Consider the following 13,463-nt stretch of genomic DNA (forward strand, 5'->3'; position numbering starts at 1 on the left):
GAAGCTGTTGGCGTCCTTTTACTAGCCAAGGGCAAGATCTGTATCGGCTGGCTGCAATGCAGGCTTAGACAGAGGGTAGACGTGCAGCGATGCTTCAGGTGTCTAGGCTACGGACACCAAAAAGCAGACTGCGAAGGCCCTGATAGAAGCAGTGCTTGCTGGAAGTGCGGACAGAGTGGCCACCAGGCCTCGGCCTGCACGGGAACTCCAAAGTGCTTTTTATGCCAGTCAGAGAAGGTCGACCACCTTCCCGGGTCTGGAGCATGCAGCACCTTCAGGGAGGCACTCGCTGCCGCAAAGGCCAAACAGGCGCGCAAGTGACCAGGTTCATCCAAGGCAACCTGAACCGAAGCAGGTTAGCCGATAGTCTGCTGGACCAATTGGTTCTTGAAAGCAGAGCCAGCTATGCCATCATCAGCGAACCTTATAGAGTCAGGAGTGACTGGCACGTAGACTCAACAGGTGCTGCTGCGATCTGGATCCTAGACGCTGGCGCCCACGTACGAAGCCGTGTTGTCGGAAACGGCTACGTACGCGTAACAGTGGCGCACACCACACTAGTGAGCTGCTACCTGTCCCCAAACGATCCAATTCAAGGGTTTAAAGATAAGCTAGAACTACTCGAAGACGATTTGCGTGAGGAAACCGGTAACGTGGTCGTCGCTGGAGATTTCAATGCTAGGGCTGTTGAGTGGGGAATGCCCCAGACTAACTCCAGAGGAAGGCTAGTGCTAGAAATGGCTGCCCGGCTCGGATTGGTCATTCTGAATACCGGCACGACCCCGACATATCGGCGACCAGGCTTTGGACACTCTATCCCTGATATTACATTAGTATCGGAAAACCTGCTGTCAAAGGCGGCTGGATGGAGGGTGATGGAGGATCTCACGGGTAGTGACCATAACTACATCACCTTCCATCTTAATGACTCAGGGCAAAGTCGGACAGAGAGACCGCCCCGTATGAAAACAAAATGGGACGCCTCTAAGGTTGACGCTGCAAAGTTCTCCGCTGTTGTACAAGCGAGCGCACGACAGATAGTCGACAGTGCCGAAGCGGCGAACGCTACGGTAGAAGCCACCATGCGTTGTCTGAACAACGCATGCAAGACCTCAATGCCACGAAAAGGGCCTAGGAGAGGCAAAAAACAAGTGCACTGGTGGAGTAGCGAAATCGCCGAACTACGCAGGGTATGCCACAGAAAGCGAAGGCTGGCAACCCGTGCACGCAGCAGGCCTGACGCGCTAGAGCATGCGGAGGCATACAAAAGAGCAAAAAAGGTTCTCTGTGCCGCCATAAAGCAAAGCAAACTTGATAGCTGGAAAAAGCTTTGCAAAGAAGTTGATTGTGATCCTTGGGGACAAGGGTATAAAATAGTAATGGGGAAATTCCGCCCACCGAACCAAACGATGGATGAGGGGAAGATGCGAAGTATAGTAGATGCTCTGTTCCTCACTCGCACAAGCAGAGAGGGTGGCCACGTCACCCACGAAGGCCACGACGTGCAGCCGTTCAGTGAAGGTGAGCTAAAAGCGGCCCTACACAGAATGAAGCCCGGTAAAGCGCCAGGACCAGATGGGATACCAGCTGAAGCAATAAGACTGGCTGCTAAGAGAAGTCCTGAGTTGCTGTTGCACATGTATAACAAATGCCTGGAAGCCAGGATCTTTCCTACAAGGTGGAAGACAGCGCACCTCGTGCTAATCCCGAAAGGCAAGGGAGACCCGAACTCCCCGTCGTCTTTCCGACCATTATGCATGCTCGACACGGCCGGGAAAATGATGGAAAGCCTCCTTAAACAACGGCTGATAGCAGCCATTGACGATGGAGGTGGTCTGTCCCATCGGCAGCATGGGTTCCGGAAAGGTCACTCCACAATAGATGCCATAGCCGAGGTTATAAATGCGGTAAGGAAAGCCGAAACCGCGTGCCACCAAGTTAGGCCGGTTGTCTTACTGGTCACGCTGGACGTGAAAAATGCCTTCAATTCCGTCAGGTGGGACGATATGCTCGATGCGCTGAAACACTCTTTCAAGGTACCTCCTTATCTACTAGCCATATTAGGGGACTACCTAAAAGATCGCTGGCTCACGTACGAAACAAACCAAGGTCAGAGAAAGGTGAGGATAACAGGCGGAGCGGCCCAGGGATCGGTGTTAGGTCCCGACCTCTGGAATGCTTCGTATGACAGCCTCCTTCGTTTGCACATGCCAGATAGTGCTTTTCTTGTCGCTTTCGCAGACGACGTGGCTGCCGTAATTACAGCACGGAACTGCGAGCTGGCGCAGCTTAAATTAAACCAAGTAATGCGCAGTGTAAATAGATGGATGAGTGACCATGGACTTCAGCTCGCGACAGCGAAAACTGAGATCGTAATCCTCACGAAGAGACGAATTCCCACCATTACGAATATGATGGTTGGAGAACAACAAGTACAAACACGCAGCTCCACGAAATACCTTGGGGTGAGGCTAGATAGCAAACTAACCTTCTCGGAACACTTTCAAGGAGCCTGTGAGAAAACTGCACAGACCATAGGATACTTAAGTCGATTAATGGCAAACACAGGCGGGCCAAGGCCATGTATAAGAAAGTTGCTTGCTTCCGCTTCGGATTCTATACTCTTGTACGGTGCAGAGATTTGGGCGGATGCAATGAAATTCCGAAAGTATCGAGCAGCTATTACTTCTATCCAACGCAGAGGGGCGCTGCGAATTGCCTCAGCTTACCGCACGGTATCCGCAGACGCAGTTCTTGTTATTGCGGGAACCATACCGATACATCTTCTCGCTGAGGAGAGGAAATCAATTTACCACCTCCGAGGAGAAGTACGTAGAGATGTTGCTGCCGCGCAGGCGCGAAAAGATTCTATCCGACGCTGGCAACAGCAATGGAGCTGCAGCACTGCAGGCAAGTGGACCAGGGAACTGATTCCCGAGCTGGAGCCATGGTTAGAACGGCCACATGGAGAGGTCGACTTCTATCTGACACAGTTTTTAAGTGGCCACGGCTACTTCCGGGAATACCTCCACAGGATGGGCAAGGTTGAAAATCCGAATTGCTTATACTGTGGGCTCATAGACGACGTACGCCACACCTTTTTCGAATGCGATCACTTCGCACAGCAACGAAGAAGAGTGGAAGTAACACTAGGCGGCCTATCCCCGGGCAGTGTCATCCATAAAATGACCTGCGGAAATGACAGATGGGACATGGTCAGCAGATATGCAAGGACTATTCTCCTCGCTAAACGGCAAGATGGTTGCTTAGCCCAATAACGTGAGAGTAGCCAAAGAGCTCACGTAGCGCGCTTCCGTGCCCGAAGTTATGCTAAACGCGGTCCCAGGTGCGGAAAATGCGCGGGCCGTGGGAGGTTAGGTTTTAGTGGGTAGACCATAAAGAAAAAGAAAGGGAGTCCTACACTCGGAGAGGCTCGCTGCTACAGAGAGTAGCACCGAGGCTTAACAACCCGGTTAGTGCATAAAGCATTTCCTCCTTCCACGTAACAAAAAAAAAAAAAAAAAAAAAAAAATTAGTTTTATTAATCAATTAAAATTGGAATTAGTAAATTTATTTAGTATTGGTTAGATTTGTGCCAGCATCCGAGGTTATACAAATAATGCAAATAAAAATTTTTCGATGAAAGATATAAGTTAAAAATATGTATAAATTTATTAAGTGAAATTTTAACTTCATAATAGTTTTTAAATTGATTTTATTTGTCTTAAAAATTTTATTATTAAACTAGGATTAGATACCCTATTATAAAAAATGTAATTGTTTTTCATTAAGGTAGTATTAGTTATGTTCTTGAAACTTAAAAAATTTGGCGGTATTTTAGTCTATTCAGAGGAACCTGTTCTATAATCGATAATCCACGATGAACCTCACTTAAATTAGTTTTCAGTTTATATACCGTCTTTATTAGAATATTTTATTAGAATAATAATTTTCAATAATTTGTATTTAAATTTATATCAGATCAAGGTGTAGCTTATATTTAAGTAGAAATGGGTTACAATAAAATTATTTAAATGAATTTAAATTTTAAATGTTTAATGAAATTGGATTTGGTAGTAAAATTTTAAAGATAAAAAATTTGACTCTAGCTCTAAAATATGCACATATCGCCCGTCGCTCTTATTCTAAAGTAAGATAAGTCGTAACATAGTAGATGTATCGGAAGGTGTATCTAGAATGACAATTTAAAGCTTATAAAGTAAAGTATTTTACATTGAAGAGATTTTTGTGCGAATCAATATAAATTGAATTTAATATTTATTTATTTATTTTATGATTTATTTATTACTTATTAATATTATTTGTTTAATTTATATTAAAAGTAATTATAAAAATTAGTGTTTTAGTAATTTTTAATGAAAAAATAAATTTAATTATAGCTTATTTGTATTGTGAAAGATTATTGAAATAATTTGAAAAATTTTTATTTTATAAGAAAAATTTATTTTTTGAACCTTGTGTATCAGGGTTTATTAAATAATTAATAGTAAAAATATTAATCTCGATTTTATAAGAGTTAATAATTTATTAAATTTAATGTATTAAAATGATTTTGAATAAGTTATTAGAAATGAAATGTTATTCGTTTGTAAATATATCTAGTTTTTTTAGAAATAAATTTAATTTAGTAATTTTTGATTTTATTTATTTATTTTTGTTAATAAATAAATTTATTAATTATAATATTTTAAGGGATAAGCTTTAAAATAAATTATTATAAATGGAATAAATTAGTTAAAAAATATATGCTTAGAATTAGCAATTATTAATAATTCTGTTAAAAATTATTTAATTTAAATATTATTTATTTATGTTTTAATTTTCTATGAAAAACTTTTTTGTAATTTTATTTGAAAAGAAATAATGATTAAATTAGTATATATATACATATATAAGTAATTTTTAATGAAAGGTTTATATAAAGAACTCGGCAAATATATTACTCGCCTGTTTAACAAAAACATGTCTTTTTGAGTTAATTTTAAAGTCTGACCTGCCCAATGAAAATTTTTAATGGCCGCAGTAATTTAACTGTGCAAAGGTAGCATAATCATTAGTCTTTTAATTGAAGGCTTGTATGAATGGTTGGATGAAATATTTATATTCATATAAATTTATTATAGAATTTTATATTTTAGTAAAAAAGCTAAAATTTTGTTAGAAGACGAGAAGACCCTATAAATCTTTATAGTTTTATAAATTTTTATTTTTTAGATTGATTTTATTTTAATTTTTAAGATTATTTTATTGGGGTGATATTAAAATTTAATTAACTTTTAATTAATTTTTATCATTTATTTATGATTTATTGATCTATTATTAATGATTAAAAGAATAAGTTACTTTAGGGATAACAGCGTAATTTTTTTGGAGAGTTCTTATTGATAAAAAAGTTTGCGACCTCGATGTTGGATTAAGATATAATTTTAGGTGTAGTTGCTTAAATGGTAAGTCTGTTCGACTTTTAAATTCTTACATGATCTGAGTTCAAACCGGTGTAAGCCAGGTTGGTTTCTATCTTTAATATATTATAATATCTTAGTACGAAAGGACCGGTTATTAAAATAATTATATTTTATTTATGTGAATTTTATTAATATAATTTAATTAACTATTTTGGCAGATTAGTGTATTAAATTTAGAATTTATAAATGTAATTTTTAATTACAAATAGTACTTGTTTATTTTTGAATTATTTTTAACTTTAATTGGTTCATTAATTTTAATCATTTGTGTTTTAGTGAGAGTTGATTTTTTGACTCTTTTGGAGCGTAAAGTATTAGGATATATTCAAATTCGAAAAGGCCCAAATAAAGTTGGTTTATTAGGAATTCCTCAACCTTTTTGTGATGCAATTAAATTATTTACTAAAGAACAAACTTATCCTTTATTATCGAATTATATTTCTTATTATTTTTCTCCAATTTTTTCTTTATTTCTTTCTTTAATTGTTTGATTTTGTATACCTTTATTTGTAAAATTATTTTCATCTAATTTAGGGTTGTTATTTTTTTTCAGTTGTGCTAGATTAGGTGTTTATAGAATTATAATTGCTGGTTGATCATCAAATTCTAATTATGCTTTATTAGGAGGGTTACGGGCGGTTGCCCAAACAATTTCTTATGAAGTTAGAATAGCTTTAATTTTATTGTCTTTTGTTTTTTTAATTGGAAGATATAACATTTTTCAATTTTTTTATTATCAAAAATATATTTGATTTTTAGTAATTTTTTTACCTCTTAGATTTATTTGATGTTGTATTTGTTTAGCTGAAACTAATCGAACACCTTTTGATTTTGCTGAAGGTGAATCTGAATTAGTTTCTGGATTTAATGTTGAATATAGAAGAGGTGGATTTGCATTAATTTTTATAGCTGAATATTCTAGAATTTTATTTATGAGAATATTATTTAGAGTTATTTTTTTAGGTTGTGATTTATTTAATTTTGAATTTTATTTAAAATTAATATTTATTTCTTTTGTATTTATTTGAGTACGTGGTACTTTACCTCGGTTTCGTTATGATAAATTAATATATTTAGCTTGAAAGTGTTTTTTACCAATTTCTTTGAATTATTTATTATTTTTCATTGGGTTTAAATTGTTGTTGTTAAATTTTATTTAATTGATTTTGTTAAGTAAAGTTAATAGAAAGTATTTTTCTATATTATGTTTTCAAAACATATCCTTATTCAAGCTCATTAACTATTTAATTAAATTATCTCATCATTTATTAATTATAGGATTTGTAATATAATATAAAAAGTAAATAATTGTTAAAATTTGACCTACAATAATATAAGGAGTTTCTACTGGTCGTGCTCCAATTCATGTTAATAAAATTACTGTGATAATTATAATTCAGAATAAAATTTTATTTATAGGATAAAATTGAATTCCTCGGAAATTTCTTAAGTTATAAAATGGAAGAATTGTTAAAATTGCAATTGATATAATTAGTGCTATAACTCCTCCTAATTTATTAGGGATTGATCGTAAAATTGCATAAGCAAATAAAAAATATCATTCTGGTTGAATATGAATAGGAGTTACTAATGGATTTGCTGGAATAAAATTATCTGGATCTCCTAGTAATTATGGGTGGATTAATGTTAATAATATTAATATTGAAATTATAATAATGAATCCAATAATATCTTTGTAAGAAAAATAAGGATGAAATTGAATTTTATCAATATTTGAATTTAATCCAATGGGATTATTTGATCCTGTTTGGTGTAAGAATAATAAATGAATTATTGTTATAAATAAAAAATAAATAAATGTAAGGCGCGATAACTTCCGAAGAGATCTAAGGCCGAGCTTCTCTTCCAATTTTGCGTCGTGCTCCTCTTGATTTTTCCCTACAAATTGGCCGGACGGGACCTACATGTTTTATGCCGACTCCGAACGGCATCTGCAAGGCAGATGAGTTTTCACTGAGAGTTTTTCATGGCAGAAATACAATCGGAGCGCTTGCCAGACACTGCCGAGGGGCGACCCCGCTTAGAAAAATTTTCTTCTAATTGAAAAATCTTATTTCTAAAATTTTGATGTTGCTTTGCCCGGGAGTTGAACCCAGGGCATACGGTGTGATAGGCGGAGCACGCTACCATCACACCACGGTGGCCGCTAATACAATAAAAGGTAAAATAAAATGGAAAGTAAAGAATGGAGTTAATGTAGCATTATCAACTGCAAATCCTCCTCATACTCATTGGACTAAATTATTTCCTAAATAAGGAATTGCTGATAGTAAATTTGTAATAACTGTTGCACCTCAACAAGATATTTGACCTCATGGTAATACATACCCTATAAAAGCTGTTGCTATTACTAAAAATAAAATTAAAATTCCAATTAATCATGTAGGTGTAAATAAATAAGATATATAGTAAATTCCTCGTCCAATATGTAAATAAATACAAATAAAAAAAAAAGATGCGCCATTAGCATGTAATGTTCGTAGCAATCAACCGTAATTTACATCTCGACAAATATGATTTACTCTGTCAAAAGCTAAATTAATATTTGCGGTGTAATGTATGGCTAGGAATAACCCTGTTATGATTTGAATAATTAAACATAACCCTAATAATGAACCAAATATTTCATCAAGTTGAGATATTAATAGGTGTTGGTAAATCAATTAAAGCATTATTAGAAATTTTAATTAAAGGATGTTGATTTCGAAAAGGTTTGTTCATTAATTTATAATTCGTAGTGGGCCATAAAATATATTAGTAATTTTTACTACGGCAATTAATGTAATTAATAAATAATTTATTAATATAATAGTTATTATATTTGTTGGGTAATTATATAATTTATTAAGTACAATAGAATTTTCTTGTATATATGACTTTATATCATATATTGTTTTTATTTCATTATTTTCTATGTAATTTAATATAAAGGGTTTATCTAAGAAAATTGAAATTGTTATTATAATAATGAATATTATAATACATGAAATTGTTATTTTAATTGATAGTGAAAATATTTCATTTGATGCTAATGAAGTGATATAAATAAATAATACTAATATTCCTCCTAAAAAAATTAGGAATAAAATATAAGAAAATCAGAATGTTTTATATAATATTACTGTTAGTATACAAATTTGTAATGTTTGTATAAGTAATATTAGTCCTATAGCTAATGGATGATTTATTTGATTAAAAATTAATCTAGAAATTAATATAGTAATAAAAAAAAATAATTGAATTATACAAGGAATAGTTTATGAAAATATTAATTTTGGAGATTAATGATAAAGAAGTTTCTTTTTTCTTGAAGTTTTAAAAAAAAGATTTTTATTTTTGATTTACAAGACCAATGTTTTTATTAAACTATTAAAACTAATGCTAATAATTTTATATTGAATGTTGCCTTTTATTTTATTTTTAATTGGAGTTTTTGGATTTGTTTCTAATCGTAAACATTTGTTATCAATATTATTGAGATTAGAATATATTGTTTTGAGTTTATTTTTTATATTATTTATATATTTAAATTTAATAGATTATAGATTATTTTTTAGAATTTTGTTTTTAATTTTTAGAGTTTGTGAAGGGGCATTAGGTCTTTCAATTTTAGTTTCATTAATTCGAACTTATGGTAATGATTATTTTCAATCTTTTAATTTATTATAATGTTGAAATTTATTTTTATATTAATTTTTATATTTCCTATTTGTTTCATAAAAAATTGTTTTTGAATGGTTAAATTTTTATTATTTTTGATAATGTTTATAATAATTTTATTTAATTTTAGTTTTAATTATTTTATAAATATTTCTTATTTTTTAGGAATAGATGTTCTTTCAAATGGATTAATTTTATTAAGAGTTTGAATTTGTATTCTTATATTAAATGCTAGTTATATAATTAATAAATTGGATAATTATAAAAATTTATTTTTATTAAATATTTTAATTTTATTAATATTTTTAATTTTAACTTTTAGTTCAATAAATTTATTTATATTTTATTTATTTTTTGAGAGTAGATTAATTCCTACATTATTTTTAATTTTAGGTTGAGGGTATCAACCTGAACGTTTACAAGCTGGGATTTATTTATTATTTTATACTTTATTTGTTTCTTTACCCATATTTGTTAGTATTTTTTATTTATATAATATTTTTATAAATTTAAATTTTTATTTTTTGTATAAGTATTTATTTAATTATGATTTATTGTATCTATCATCAATTATATCTTTTTTAGTAAAAATACCTATATTTTTAGTGCATTTATGATTACCTAAAGCTCATGTGGAAGCTCCTGTTTCAGGTTCAATAATGTTAGCGGGAATTATATTAAAATTAGGGGGCTATGGTTTATTGCGAATTTTTTCATTTTTACAGTTTAGTGTGGTTAAATATAATTATATTTTTATTAGAATTAGATTAATTGGAGGATTTTTAATTAGTTTAGTTTGTTTACGTCAAACTGATTTGAAATCTTTAATTGCTTATTCTTCTGTTTCTCATATAAGAATTGTTTTAAGAGGTATTTTAACATTAAATTATTGAGGGTTATCTGGTGCTTATGTATTAATAATTGCTCATGGTCTTTGTTCATCTGGTTTATTTTGTTTAGCAAATATTACTTATGAACGATTAGGGAGTCGTAGATTATTAATTAATAAGGGTTTATTAAATTTTATGCCTTCAATGACTTTATGATGATTTTTATTATGTATTTGTAATATATCTGCTCCTCCATCATTAAATTTATTAGGAGAGATTTCTTTATTAAATAGAATTATTAGATGATCTTGGTTAAGTATAATTATATTATCATTAATATCTTTTTTTGGGGCTTGTTACACTTTATATTTATATGCTTATACTCAGCATGGAAAAAATTTTTCTGGGTTATACTCTTTTAGAATGGGTAAAATTCGAGAGTATCTTCTTTTATTTTTACATTGATTTCCATTAAATATATTAATTTTAAAAAGAGATATTTGTATAATTTGATTTTAAAATTTAAATAGTTTAATTAAAATATTGATTTGTGATGTCAATGATATGATTTAATCATTTTAAATTGCGAAAAAATTATCTATTTGTAATATTGGATTTTTAGTATTAATTAATTTTAGATTTTTATTTTTTTTTATAAGTTAAAATTTTTTAATAAAAAATTTAATTTATTTTTTGGAGTGAGAAATTATTAGATTAAATTCTTCTGGAATTATTATAACTTTTTTATTTGATTGAATAAGATTATTATTTATATCTTTTGTATTAATGATTTCTTCTTTTGTTATTTATTATAGAAAAGAATATATAATAAGTGAATTAAATATTAATCGTTTCATTATATTAGTTTTTTTGTTTGTTATATCAATAATATTATTAATTATTTCTCCTAATTTGATTAGAATTTTATTAGGTTGAGATGGGTTGGGATTAGTTTCTTATTGTTTAGTAATTTATTTTCAAAATTTGAAATCTTATAATGCTGGAATATTAACGGCATTATCAAATCGTGTTGGTGATGTTGCTTTTTATTAGCTATTTCTTGAATGTTAAATTATGGTAGTTGAAGATTTATCTTTTATTTAGAATTTATAAAAAAGGATTTTGAGATGAATGTTGTAATATTATTAATTATATTAGCAGCTATAACTAAAAGAGCTCAGATTCCTTTTTCTTCTTGATTGCCTGCAGCAATAGCTGCACCTACTTCAGTTTCTGCTTTAGTTCATTCTTCAACTCTTGTAACTGCTGGGGTATATCTATTAATTCGGTTTGATATTTTATTATTAGATTCTTTGTTAAGGTGTATTTTATTATTATTATCTGAATTAACTATATTTATAGCTGGATTAGGTGCTAATTTTGAATTTGATTTAAAAAAAATTATTGCATTGTCTACTTTAAGTCAGTTGGGTTTAATAATATGGATTTTATCAATAGGGTTTATAAAATTGGCTTTTTTTCATTTATTAACTCATGCTTTATTTAAAGCATTATTATTTATATGTGCAGGGGCTATTATTCATAACATGAATAACTCTCAAGATATTCGTTTAATAGGGGGGTTGAGAAGTTTTATACCTTTTACTTCAACTTGTTTTAATGTTGCAAATTTAGCTTTATGTGGAATACCTTTTTTAGCTGGGTTTTATTCTAAGGATATAATTTTAGAAATAGTTTCGTACCAGATAGCGAGTCCAGAGTGTCGTCAATTCTTGGCAGTGGGTAGCTATCCTTTTTCGTTACGTCATTCATAGTCCACGCAAAACCTCATTTTTCCATCCTTTTTCTTTACAAGTACTACCGGTGAGCTCCATGGACTAGCTGATGGTTCGATGACGCCGCTGTCGCTCTTTTCTTGTATGATTTGACTCACAACTTCACGCTTCGCCAGTGGAACACTACGTGGAGCTTGACGGATCGGCCTCGCATCTCCAGTGTCAATTTGATGTTTCACAACGTTGGTGCGGCCTGGTTTGAAACCATCCTGGTCAAAGATGTTCGCGTACTTTAGGAGCAGTTGTTTTGCCTTACTCTGATAGGCTTCCTCTAGCCCTTGCGTCCATGCCGTGATGTAGTTTGAAAGATCAGTATTACTAGATGAAATGTGTTCCTGGAGCTGTTCACAGTTAATAACTACTTCGGCCTCTTGGCATCTTCCCAAAATAGTTCCTTTGGTCAAATTGAATGGTGACTTGAACTCATTGAGTACTCTTACTGGAATACGTCCATCTTGTTTTGTAATAGCCAGGGTTTTTCCTACAAGTATGTTCAGTGCTGATTTATTTGCTGCTTCGACAACCCACAATTTGTTTGTCCCACAATCTCCATCAACCTTTGCCCAGATGACTGCTTCTGATTTTGGTGGTATTTGCTGACTCTCTTCCACCAGCACTCGTTTACTGCTGTAGCCTCTCTCGTAGCCGAAATTAAGTGGCACATCCATGTTCTTATATCGCATCGTCTTGCTTTGCATGTCGATCTTGATGCCCTGGTCGATTAAGAAGTCCACTCCAATTATGATTTCATCAACAATCTCTGCCACTATAAAATTGTGTACTACCGTGACGTTCCCAATTGCGACTTCACATGATACATCTCCTAGAACCGTGCTGTCTTCTCCAGTGGCTGTACGCAATCTTGCTCCATGCAATGGTCTTACCTTCTTGTTGACTAAATCCGCTCGAATGATGGAATGAGATGCACCCGTATCTACAGTCAGTAAACGTTCCTTTCCATCCACATGTCCTCCGACAGAAAGATTCTTTGACCTTCTTCCAATTTGTGAGATAGAGATTATGGGGCATTCAATTGAGGGAGCCAGCTATCGCCCCTTGCGGCTGACTCGCTTTAGTTTAACGATTGAGTGGACTTGGAGATTTGCTCATCTCCTTCAGCTCTGCGTTTATGGCCACCCACATTGTTGGAGCTATTGGGACCGCTGCTGCAATGTCGTGCAATATGACCTGGGTTTCCGCACTTGAAACATTTAATAACTCCGGCATTTTTCTGATGTGATCCCTTCAGTGCTTCCAAAATTGTGTCTACTCAATCTGGTCTTTCCACTTCCAAACGATGAGCTTTGTATGCTGGTTTACTCAATAGTGAAGCCGTTTCCTGAGTCAATGCATGTGATACCGTTTCAGCAAATGTCAGTTTTGGGTTTGCGTATATAGCTCGCTTCGTTTCCACGTCCCGTATGCTATTTATAAAACTCTGGATTTTTACCCTCTCGGTGTATTCCACGGGTGCATCCGCATTTGCGAGATGAGCCAACCTTTCAAAATCCGAGGCAAACTCCTGCAAAGTCTCATTAGCTTTTTGGTGACGGTTTTGCAACTCAATTTGGAATATCTGTTTCCTATGCTCGCTTCCATAACGTCTCTCGACAGCGGCCATCAATGCTTCATAGTTGTTCCGCTCTCCTTCGGGAATCGTCTGTAGGATT

At 32.8% G+C, this 13,463-nt stretch overlaps 1 protein-coding gene and 1 pseudogene across 2 annotated transcripts in view; one reads left to right on the forward strand and one right to left on the reverse strand.

Annotated features, from left to right (window-relative positions):
* The window catches only part of CCHa1-R (CCHamide-1 receptor), a 331,052-nt gene that overhangs the window by 242,951 nt on the left and 74,638 nt on the right, over positions 1-13,463 (forward strand). The gene's annotated exons all lie outside the window — the stretch shown is intronic.
* On the reverse strand, positions 8,228-8,746 carry LOC137244126 (NADH-ubiquinone oxidoreductase chain 6-like; annotated as a pseudogene).

The sequence above is a fragment of the Eurosta solidaginis genome, chromosome 3, assembly GCF_040869045.1.
Source record: "Eurosta solidaginis isolate ZX-2024a chromosome 3, ASM4086904v1, whole genome shotgun sequence".
In the NCBI taxonomy this organism is placed as follows: domain Eukaryota; kingdom Metazoa; phylum Arthropoda; class Insecta; order Diptera; family Tephritidae; genus Eurosta; species Eurosta solidaginis.